Raw genomic sequence first — 11,850 nt, 5'->3', positions numbered from 1 at the left:
AAGGAACCTGCAAAGAACTAAAAAAAATGAAATTTGTGATCTATTTTTGTGGTGTATAATTATCTATTCCTTTCTCTTCCCTTTCCCTTTTCTATTCCTCCCTAGAAAGGTTAGGAGTTTTCCCAGTTATTGTTTAACAGCTTGTTATCCAGCCTGTAAATGCTGGATTTCAGTGCTTCCTCACGCTGGAAGAATCCAAGGCACTGAATCATTAACAAGGCTATACTTTGTGCCAAATGTTTGTTTGTGATTAATGTTAAACAGATTTAAAAAAAAAAAAAAAAAAAAAAAAGATTAAAATATCCTCTCTGCTAAAATACTCATCCTGCAATTTTCTTCCACAAAAATGTGTGTTTGGACAACTCTATTCACATACATTATTCTTTTTTCTGTCAGAGTGTACTCCAAAGAATTTTTACCCTTCCTTCCTCACCACTCTGCTTGGATGTCTTTGGTAGTGATGGGAGACAACATCCGCATGATCCCAAAAGTGAAGTTGGATGTTATGGCTGAGTCTTACAAACAACTTACATCTGCTGAGGGGGAGAGATCCTCTTCCTCTTTGTTCTCCCTACCCTTGCTCTTGCTCTCAGCTGCGCAGTCTTGTGCTGACTCTGCAGCTTGTAAAACTTTTTACTGAACCAATTTCGCCCCTGTCCTGGCAGAAAACTCAATTGCTTTTTCTGAGATAATTTGCTGCTGGATTACTGGGTTGTATCAATTCCCAGAGGCTCCCAGCAAGCACCAGAGCTGGTGGAAGGCAAGCAAGAGAGCATGTCTAAGAGTGATGTAGGGGGTGTAGGACTTCCCCCTTTCAACAGTGGCAGTAAAATGTTGGATGGGCTGAGGCATCCTGCGCTGCTTCTCCACGGAGACGGAGTCACTCATCACTTGAGCCATAGTAACTCACCGTACGTGAACTCTCAGCCTGCCTCAGGAATGAAAGGTGAATGTGTTCACATAGAAATACTGTCCTTGAACATTCAGGTGAGACGAGCATTCCTGCTGTCTCTCAAGCCACATTTCACCAGGATGAGGGCTGCTCTTACAGCAACTGCTCTCTAGTAGCAGTGTATCCACTTGGTGTGGATGGGAGTATTCCTTCAGGAGATTTCTGAGGGTAAAAAAAGATGTGGATTTCATCCTTCCAGAGGTTTTTTGATAGTGATTGGTCCATGGTTAGCCTTGAGGTGATGCTAGTCTGAGGAAAAAAGGAAGAAGAGAGCTGCCCACGTTGGAAGCAGAAAATTGGATTAGCAAATACAAATTGCAAAGGACTACAGAGATATGAAAGACAATGCCAGTGGATCAGCTCCCATTAATCTTGCCGTGCTGTCAGCATTTCATCTCCATTGCCTAGCAGTTACATCCAGGTGTCTCCCAGTTCCCTCAGTACAGGCAAGCAAGGAAGCAGAGATCCCTCCTGGGAAACGACACCTTCATTCCGTCTCGGGTGGTGCTACACAAAAGAAAAAAGCAGGAAGGGCTTTAATAGCAAAATAGAGAGCCCAGCAGTCTGAGCAGCATGAACATTATGTTGGTAGATGGGCACTGCTGCCTTTAATAGGTTATCTTTTTCCATTAGAAGATTGTTTAAATTTTTAAGTGGTGCACGAGCTCATAAGGGCTTTTATTGTGTGGGTTCCGATTTTCATGTGGGTTTTGAATGTGTGGGAGAAGCTGATGCATTAAGAACTGCTCATGAATCTCCTCTATTTCCAGTCTTCCCCCTGGGAACTATTGATGGTCATTTCATCTTTCTTATGTGACTTTTAAGATCCTCAAAAAAAAAAAAAGGAAATGGTTTTCTGGTTACTTCCCAGTGGGATATCTTACAAAGAAATACCAGGGTTGAAAACGAGAAGTAGAACATAAATTCCAAACAGCTTAGATTCAACTAAACCCACAGTCAGGATCCTCAAAATTTATTTTGATGTAAGTTCCAAATAAAGTCAAAGCCCTGGAAAAGTAAAGAAAAAAATAGCAGAAATAAATGACAATTTTTCTATCACGATTTGCATTAAGAATGCTTAAATAGTTGTGCTGATGCACAATATGTCCAGTGATATGACTGACTTCCAGATGGGAGGTGGGGAACTGTAGTAATGAATTATGGGTCTGACAAAAGGTCATTTTTTTTCCTACCACATAGCCTTCAAATCAGTCAGTGTGTCTCACTTGCTCTTTCTTCTAATCAGAATGCTGCATATTCCAAAATCTCTTTTCCCTGGTGTTTTGCAGCTAAAGTAATTTCTAATTTGCTTTAAAACTTGTTATAGGTATGGAGAGAAGCTTAGTTGTATAGAGAAAACGCTCCTCACTTTGAAGATCTCGTTTGAAGGGCTGATGGGGAAATGCCCTGAAATTAAAGATATTTTCAAGTTCAGAGAACAAAGGGGGGAAGCACACAGACCCGAGAAAGAAAGGTAAGCAACTTATCTGTCGGAGAAATTGCCTTGAAGTTAAATTATTTCCCCAGAGATAATTTGGTCTTAGGAGTCAAATTGTCACTAAACAAAAAGCCAAATCAAGAGCAGCAAATTGATTTTGCTTCCAGTGTCTTTCCTCCATTTTCCCCCCTAATTAAAAAGTGAAGAAGGATGTGATAAATCCAACTATTTTTTTTTCCTCACTGTTGCACTCTGCCCTGAAGAACCTCTTCACTGTATCCATTTTATTGGAGGGGTGGAATGAAAGCTCCCAGGTTAAATTTTCAGAGGTGAGCACCTACATTCAGTTTAATTGGAAAAGCAATGGTTTTGCAGACAGTGAACACCTGCATCTCTGCCTATCATTAGGGAAAGTTGTATGTCCAGCATCCGTGAGGAAAGGATCACGTACATAGATGTGAGGTGTAAGCACTCAAGTCTGTGGTTTAGGTCTGTGGTTTTGGTCTGAGTGATCCAGTCAAACACATACAGAAACTCATGATGGGAAGGGGAAATGAAAAGTCTTTAAAAAAAAAAAAATAAAATAAAGGAGTTCAAGTCTCTGTCTTCTTGACAAAAGTTTGCATGTGTGTCTTTTGCGATCATGTTTCCTCTTCCAATACATGCACGCATAGAGACTACATGTTTCTTCCTGTTTTTGGTCTTGCACAACTTTCCTTCACTGCTCCTGGACACCCAAAGCACTTTGCACAATACTTCCCTTTTGGCTTCTCATTTTCGCATATCTGATGCTAGCATTTCTCACCAGGTTCCTTCTCTCTGTTATTCATTTGTTAAATGAACACTTTCTCCCCTGAGTTAATCTTTTTTCCTGAAGAATGGATAACAGGGGTGCACAAAACACATCCAAGCATTGCTTGCGTGTTTGGAGACAAAAAAAGCAAGGTGCCAGCTCTAGGGGAAAGCTCAGGGTTTGCGCTGTGTAATTTATGTTTAATGCTGCAGCAGAATCTGTTTTTTGTGTCTGGCTCTTCAAAGATGTAACTTCTGTGACATGTTTTATATCTCCTCTTGTGCGTGAGAGAGTAAAGGACACTTTGACTCGCTTGAGATCCCTAGAAATGTTAAAAAAAGAAAGGGAAGAATAAAGTACAAGAAAACACACTCATGGAACTGCTGAGGTGATATAATCAGGTGTCTTTTCATGTGTATCCTTTATTTTCCCTTCTATCTCATCAAATTTAAACGAGCTAATCTTATGAAGGATTAAAGCTGTAATGTCTCCATGCCATGTTTCAGTGTTCCGGGCTTTTCTCATGGGTTAGCATTTAGAGATGTAATGAGCTTTGAGGTTTGGTGGAAGCAGAGGATGCAACTATTTACACATGAAATGGTAAAAGGTAGTGCCTTTTCCTTGGGGAAGGGATGTTATTCTTTCTTTCAGTCACGATGAAATCCCTTCAGTCAGTCATATGGCCCCTTAAAGCACCTAGGAAATGGGATGTTTCATTTGCATTCACTGAGACCTGATTTGCTCTTTCTGGGTGGTGGGGAGGAGGGCTGATGCTGGAGGAGAGATGGCCTGGACACAGATCCTGTTTAGGTGCCAAAACCAATTCTGCTCTGCAGAGGCAACCTATGCACCTCTGTGTGATGGCATGCAGAGCTCAACGGTTACTTCTTTAGGAAGTGCCAGCAGAGGGGCTGGCACAACCAGTGCTCGGGCTGGGGCAGATGGGCCCTGCTGCTACCCTTGCCGTCAAAAAGGGTGGCGTTTGAGTTCAGTGGGAACAAGGAACAACCTGGGGAGAATAAGAGAGTTATACAGAAAATTAGTGGACTATTAAAGATGTGGAGAACATCATGCGGTGACCTGCTTTAGGGGAGAGCAGAAGAAACTCATGCTGATGGAAGAACCAGGGGCGCTGCCTCCCTGTGAGGAGAAAAGAGAGTAGGAACAACATCGGACAGACAGGCAACGGCACCTGTGTTTTCTGGAGATGAGAAGCAGTCTGCTGTGGGTCTGGCTGGCTTGATTTTATCCAGGCAAGGAAGCTGGTATCTTCTGGTGGTGTCAGTGTTGGGAAACTTCATATTGTAGCCTTCCTGTTACTATGTGATGGGCTTCATGGTGTTTGCTTAGGTCTGGCATATCTGGCAAAACAAATGTGAAACCTGCATGTGGAAGATCTGGGGCTTTTTGGCAGCCCTGCTGTACAGTGCATCTGATCTCTGCCCCAGTGGTTGCCCAGTCGCTCCTTGGTTCGGCTGTGCTGGGTGCCTGGGCAGCAAGCATGGAGCAGTCCCGATTCCCCAGGCTTACACCAGGGTGGTGACCAAGGCTGGCTGCCTGCCTGCTGCCACAACCAATGAATCTGGCCAGTGGTTTCCCTCCGAGTTGTTTCCAGGCCCATCGTGCCAACAGGAGAGGAAGTCAGGAAACATGTGTGTTTGCCTGTTGTCAGTTAATGTCTTTTTATGAACGCCTTGGGCTCCATCTAAATCACACTGAAGTCAATAGGATTCTTTTCAGTCTGAGGAGCTGGACCCAGCCTGTTTGTAGCCACATACTATGAAAAACCAAAGAGCCAAATTCAGGGTACATCTCCCTTGCACTCTAATACTTATTCCCATTAAGAATTTCATTCAGTGTGTCTCTGCTTACAGCCATGATAATTTGGCCCATGGTCCCTACCTGAAGCCCTTTGCAATCCAATATTGACTTAGCAATTTCCTACTGTGGCTGATAGTTCAAAGAAAACACCCTGGGCCTTAATCCGTCCTTTGTCCCACACTCTGTTGGGTTTACTCCCAGTTGAGATTATCCTGAGTGTAAATAGTAGTTGGTCATGAGGAATCTGAACAATTCTCCACAATGAGAGAGAGTTGGTTACCTCCTGCCTCCGTATAGTTAGATGTTCACATAGGGAAGTCCTGGAATTGAAATCCTGTCTTCCTGCAAGTGCATAGCACAGACCCTGGCATGACAGGCTCCTTAACTGCTCCAAGTGGGAAGAAGAGTTCTTTCCTTGTTTGTGGCCCTTGTAGAAGCAACTTGCAAAAAGTGACAGCGAGTTCTGACTATAACGTACTTACATGTCTGCTGTGGAAAGGACTGGCTCCTGAAACTGGTTTTTAAAGGTCTAACTCACTCTGATCTGACCTCCCTAGTTATTTGCAAGCGCAGTTTGACATTTGGATAATTAAGCACATAATTTATGGCTGAAAAGGGAGTGCAGTTTTTTTTCCTGGGATCTGACCCAAGATGTGGATAGGTCATGCTAATAGGAGTCCTTATATCTCTTTCCTGACTTTAGTAAACTCACCTGAATAAGGTTATAAAACTTATATCAATAAGTCTTGGCTCTGAGAGATAGCAGGTATGGACGATCTCTACTGAAGTGAGTTGGTACTGTTGTAGTTAGCATGTTTCAGGATAGTCTCAAAGGGGTCCCTGCTATCCTTTCTTCTACATGAAGATAATGCTTGTATGAAATATTTATATGGGTGGAAATATTTTCTTTGTGGTTGGCACTGTGGTTATACTATAGCAAGATAACCCGTGCAGTTCCTGTGAAACCACTGGTCTATCTAACTGACACAATGTCCATTGGGGTGGATAATAAGGATGGTCTGAATCTGAAATGACTTGACAGGCCTTACTTTATCAGTCATGGCATGAGCACACAGCTGGAATGAGGGGGGATCATCTGAGCATGCAATGGGAGCACAACAGTGCAAGCAAATAAGCACCTCTGTTGTCATGAGAAGTCGGGTTTCTGGAGAGAGCTTTCCACTTGCACAAAGCCACTTTTTGCTGTATTTCAAAAGTTTCCACATTTTCTGTAAGTTCAACAAGTATACACATGCAAAGACAAAATCTGTCCCTGCCGTAGCTTTATGGGAGCAGGGAAAGCTTTCACGAATGATGAGCTGCCTCCTACACAACTTGCCAACAGCAGCCATGGCTGGGTGTGCGCTTACACTTTTGTGCCGGCATTAATGGTCAGTAATTGCTGTGTGGCACTTGGCTGAGATATGGGCAGGACTTTGTCTTGAGCACTCTGGGTGGGTGCAAGAAGCTGGTATCTGTTGTCCTGCTGGAGTTGGATGTAGCATGCTTAAAAAGAAGATACCTGCATTACACTTGTCCAGAAAAAACTTTCTTGCTTTTTTTGTTGAACCCTCTTCATATTAGTTTAGATTACGGTTGTACTGCTTGCCCATTGTAAAGATGGTGTGTGTGTGTGTCTGTTGGTGAAGGAGGGGATGGGTGACTAGAGGTTGGTCCTAAATTGGACCTCTGCATCCAAACACCATGAAACTTTGAAAAAAGTCTGAGTCCCATATTGAGCTCTAGGGCTCTGGGTCGTGGCTGATGGGCAGCTCTAATGCTGGGCTACAGGATAAATGCACAAAAACCAGTTGTGCTGTCAAATTTGTTTCTGAACTGTATGACACTAGCTAATGCCTAATGTAGAGGTCTCTCAGACTGGCTCTATAACATGCTGCAACCTACTTATGAAAGGGAACTTGGAACCAGTTCTTGTGTTGGAAGTGCTCCATAGAGCTTGTAACACCAGAGCTTGCAATACCAGAGCTTGCTTGGGTATGACCTTGTGCTTTTTAGAGCCAGGTTTTCCAAACCTCACATCTGTTGCGTAAAAGATGTAGATGTACTTGAATGCCCAGATAGTTCACTCTGTGCCTATAGCTCAGAAGCACATTTCTGTCACCACCTTAAATACAGTAACTATGTTTTTCCTGAGACCCTGTAAATTTCCTGCAAGGACATCTAGGAAGATTTCTTGGTTTACTTTAGATGGTACAAAATAGCCCCATAATGTCCAATGCTCTGTTTTGTGATACAGCTTTAGGCTGCTGTTATTTTGCATGTTTGCAGTGGTGCAACTGGTTCCCCTTTCTGCATATTATAGTGAGGAACCAGTCTTGTAACATTTGCTGACGCAGTTTCTGTTTTCTCACTACGCTCATTTCAAGTGAAAGAAAAATGGGCTGGTTTAGGAGGATAGGGTGTTCTGTGTCACTCTAGAGGCGGAAAAATTCCTGCCTTTCATAAGTGATTTTTTTGTAATCAGTTTGAAGTCTCCTTTTTCTTGACCTGTCAGTGCATAAGGGTTAAAATGGAAAGAAAAAGTGACGAGAACAAACCTTCTTAGCGGTATCCATTAAAGCTATAGCCTGGCCTTCTTGCCGCTCCATGCTTTGGTTTATGGGACCTGAGCGTTTATTGACGTGCTAAACAAAGATGATCAGGTCAAAAGAAGATCAGGCTATAGCTTTTCAAAGAGCCATTTGTTTTGCAGGGACACGGAATATCTAGGCCTCAGGTGAAGGCTATTTTGAAGCATGCTGGTCTGGAGAAAGCACAATAGTTTCTCTCTTTTTCTTTTTTTATTTGTTTTTCACTTCTTGGATTTCTCATCACCTGAAAAACATGCAACACATGAATGGTATTGAGTGTTTTTTAGCCTCTAGAACTGAAAACACTCTCTGTAATTGATGGTTTGTTTTAAGACCACAGGAAACTACTTGTCACTATCCATTAATGAGCACTTTGCTAGCTGTTTGCCATCTTAAGAAAAATAGATGATGAAGCAGAAAGCCCTACCATCCACAGCTATTTTATCCCTCCGTCAAACTAATACTCAACTAACTCTCCACACGAAACACCATTTTCATTATCTGTGCTCACTATTTTTTCCCAGCCTCATTAAAACCTGCCAGAGTAAGAAAAAATTAGCTAAATCCACAGTGAGCTCATTCTGTCTTGGGAGCAGGGAGGCTGTTTTTCCTCCCAATGGTGGCCGAGTCAAGGCTGGACCCCATTCAGTGCAGAAAGGGGAATAACTACACTGGCACATCAGTAGGTGTCTGTGGTGCAGGATGAGCTAGTCATCCTAGCTCGTTTGGGAAAAAGAGGTGGAAAAGACAGAGGGGCAGAGACATTGACCCGCGTTCACAACCTGAGCGCGCAGGCAGCGTGGCAGCAATCTCATCCCGCCCAACGGGATGTCTGGCTGCAACAGCAATGTAAATAATTTAACAGTGAGATTTATGGGCTGCTTTCTCACTGTGGTGTCTTAGATTGTATTTAGTCACATTCACCAAGATAATTGCCCTGAACTCGTGTGCTAATGGCACGTTAATATGTAAGAGCCGAGCTGACATCTTCAGGTCACTGATTAAAAGGGAAAACCTTTCTTCTCCTCTCAAAAAAAAAGTGTGAAAGACTATTTTTCTCCTCATTTTTTTTTTTTTTTTAATTTTTTGGGCAAGTTTTCAAAGGCACAATGGAATATCTCTCTACAGGTTGAATTGGCATCTGTTCAAATTCAAGACTCTTTGGCTGTAAAAGCTCATTGTTTTGCTCGTTCTCACAGTAATCAAACCAGTGTGTCAGACTTGATACATATACTCTATACAGAGGATGATATAGCAATTGCTTTGTGAGGGGGGAAAAATGGAGCCGTTGCTTGCAGATAACCTATTTCTTTTTAAAAATTGGAAAAATTCCCTTTTGTTTATTTGCTGTTCTGAATAATTGATGTTTTTCTGTTTTCCACAGCCATTTTCTGACATGCAAATAGTAATTTATTTTTATGTGGGATAAATCCTTCCTGTGTGCTTCCCACTCTGTGAAATGGGGTTAGGGGGAAATACGCCTTTTTCCATGAAAATACTAATGACTGAATTAAAGCATGACTCAAGTGGGCACTGTTCTAAGCAATAATGTAAAAATTGTCACAATTGTGTGTGGGCTTTAATGTTCCTGGGTGGTACTTGCAATTAGTCTGCAGATCCATGAGTCAAGGCAACTGTTAAAATCTCTCCGAATTCTAGGTGGGGCCCAAACGACTTATTTCGAGGTGCTAATAGAGTCATTTGAAGACATAACAGAGAACTGACTGCAAAACAGCTGGGAGCATAGGTGATATAGGCTGGTGCCTTGGATGGCAGCAGCTTGCCAAGGGCACAGCAAAATGGTCACGTCTTCATCACTTGCTCTGCCTCTGCCAGCGCCCAGGGAAATCAGGTCTGCTGCCGCTGCCAGGGCAGGGATCAGGATGTGTGAGATTGGGGCCAGCTGCTTTTGGCGGTCACTGCTCCTGCCTGGCGATTACCTTCTGACAGTAGGAGCTGCCTGAGGTGAGATGTATGGGGTCATGATTTAAGGGGATGCTTTTTCCTGGTGAACACAGACATAATCCTTACCAACCGTGGTGGCTTCTTCAAATCCTGCACGATTTGTAGCCTGTGTGAGCATGGGTAGAGTCTCTGCTATGTCCCTGCTACCAGCCTGTGGTGCAGCCCGGCTGGAGGCCTTAACCTTCCTCATTCTCCTCTGTCCTCTGGGCTGGATTTTGTATGAGTTCCTGGTGTTCCCATGGATGGGACATGGCGATGCAGTTTGAAGCTCTGACAGCTCTGCAGTGCATGCAGGGTGGTTATATTTTCCAGCACATGGAAGTACGGATGTTGTTGAAACTTTTTGTAATGAATGTTAGTGTAAAAGTAAAGTCAACTTTATTACAGTACATAGAATTTATGTCATGTGAAGAAAACTTTATTAAAAGTTCAGGCCCCCACAGACATGAGTCTGAGGTTCTGGAGTCAGTGTCACTTGTGGCTGACAGGATCCTTATTGCTTTCACCTTCTCTGTCCACACTGATAAACCTTGATAATTAACTGAGTCAACTATTTGACTCCTCTTTGCAAAATGGTTGTGTCTCCCATGATCTTCCACAACATTGGGACTGTGCAGCAAACTAGGGTTAAGGGAAACCTCCTCGTGACTTTTGGAGACAGAACCCTGTGCATAGCGTAAGGATCAATTCCGAGTGGCTTTCTAGAGGATGTGTCCAACTTTCACCATCTCATTTCATGACTTCTCTCTTTAGCAAGGACTCTTAGTGAAACAGAAGTACAGTCCCAGCAGTGTACTCAGAGGCTGAAGCAGAGAGCTAAGCAGAACTGGGCAGAAAATGTTATGTTCCAGCTGGAAAGGTGTCATTTTCTGGTAATCCTCACCCAGTGCCTGCACATACTCTTCAGGCAGTTGTATTAGAAACAGTTGTGGATACTGCAGTATTGATTGGTTTCAGGAGCAGAATGGAAAGTATTTCTTTGAGAGTCTGAAAGACAGAAATCATTTTGCAGTTAGCTGTAGGATGGGTGTTGTTACTTCTGAAAGCAGCAGCGCGGGGCAGTGTGACTGGCTTGGAACAAACATCCCAGGCGAGGCTTGCTCAGGTGGTGATCTCTCTAAGCACTTCCTCCCTTTTTTTCCCCATAATTATGGAAGTATTTGTATGGGAGAATACGTTGACCATTTTTAACCCGGCTTCCGCTAATTAATATCACAACAGTCATCTGATACTGCCATAGTGGTTTCACTGGCAGAAAGTGGTGGCAGAGTACCAGAGACTGGCAAATACAGGGTTATAAGTGAATTTTTTCTAATAGCTGTAAAAGGTAAAGGTTTCTCCTACGCAGTTCTAAGAGACTGCATTAAAGACAGCGTTGTCTTTAAGCATCTTATGCATCTGTTTTTAGAGACATTTCTGTACAGTTGCAAATTACTACTTTATTGTGGCTGACCAAGTGAGCTCTCATCGGTCAGCTGAGCTGTGGCTGCTGAACGCATGCCGTCTTGTAACCTATCCCAACTGCTAAGGAAAACACATTAGCGTAAACTGTTCACTGACTGTCTTCAGTGTAATAACCCTCATGTGACACTTCAGCTATGAAGAGAAAAATCCAGGTCATTGGAGTTCTGTTGTTGACTGTGGTGAGATTTCAGGTATAACTGCTTCAAGTTCCTTGTATTTAAGCACTTGAAGTAAGATCTTGTTCAGGTTTGGTCCACGAAGTTCAACTCCCTACTTTTGTGTATGACTGAGCAAGCCCTACAGGAAAAAAAAAAAGAGAAGCTTTGGAAAAAAAAATCTCTGTAGAATAACTGAAACTTGGCACAAATGTTTCCAGGCTCTCCAGTTATGTGGTTAGTTCCAAGTCCAGCACAAAAGCAGTATCTTCCATTGAGTCTGTATGAAGCGTGTATGCACTCACTGGTACTTCAGTAGTGAGTGAGGCAGTATATGTTTTTAGCTACGTACTTTTTTTTTTTTTTTCTTCTTCATACAAAGGAGCATACTTGATCTCAAAATTTGCGATTATGGTATGCGAGGTGGGTTCATACTTCTAAATGTGCAACTGGTAGGGAACACATGTTTCATGGTAGGGAGCATCTGGCTCAAGGTGGCTCCTCAAGAAAGCAGATGCCTCCTCTGAAAAAGTCTGTATACCTCTGATAGACGTATATAGTGCCTGCAAACCCTTTGGAGTGCTGCAGATTGAAACTTGACTGATCCTAGGAGCAAACTAGATGACTGTAGCATCAAAGAGGCTTCAGTACCTGATGGTGAATTTTAGGTC

General features: G+C 42.9%; 1 long non-coding RNA gene across 3 annotated transcripts in view; it reads left to right on the top strand.

The window, feature by feature from the left end:
- The window catches only part of LOC142079085 (uncharacterized), a 75,394-nt gene that overhangs the window by 18,241 nt on the left and 45,303 nt on the right, over positions 1 to 11,850 (top strand). For all 3 annotated transcript variants that reach the window (XR_012672478.1, XR_012672477.1, XR_012672479.1), the window contains 2 exons: positions 397 to 490; positions 2,280 to 2,426. This is a non-coding gene — a long non-coding RNA (uncharacterized LOC142079085). The remainder of the gene's footprint in view (positions 1 to 396; positions 491 to 2,279; positions 2,427 to 11,850) is intronic.

The sequence above is a fragment of the Calonectris borealis genome, chromosome 2, assembly GCF_964195595.1.
Source record: "Calonectris borealis chromosome 2, bCalBor7.hap1.2, whole genome shotgun sequence".
Classification (NCBI taxonomy): Eukaryota; Metazoa; Chordata; class Aves; order Procellariiformes; family Procellariidae; genus Calonectris; species Calonectris borealis.
This window is presented reverse-complemented; position numbering and strand designations above follow the sequence as displayed.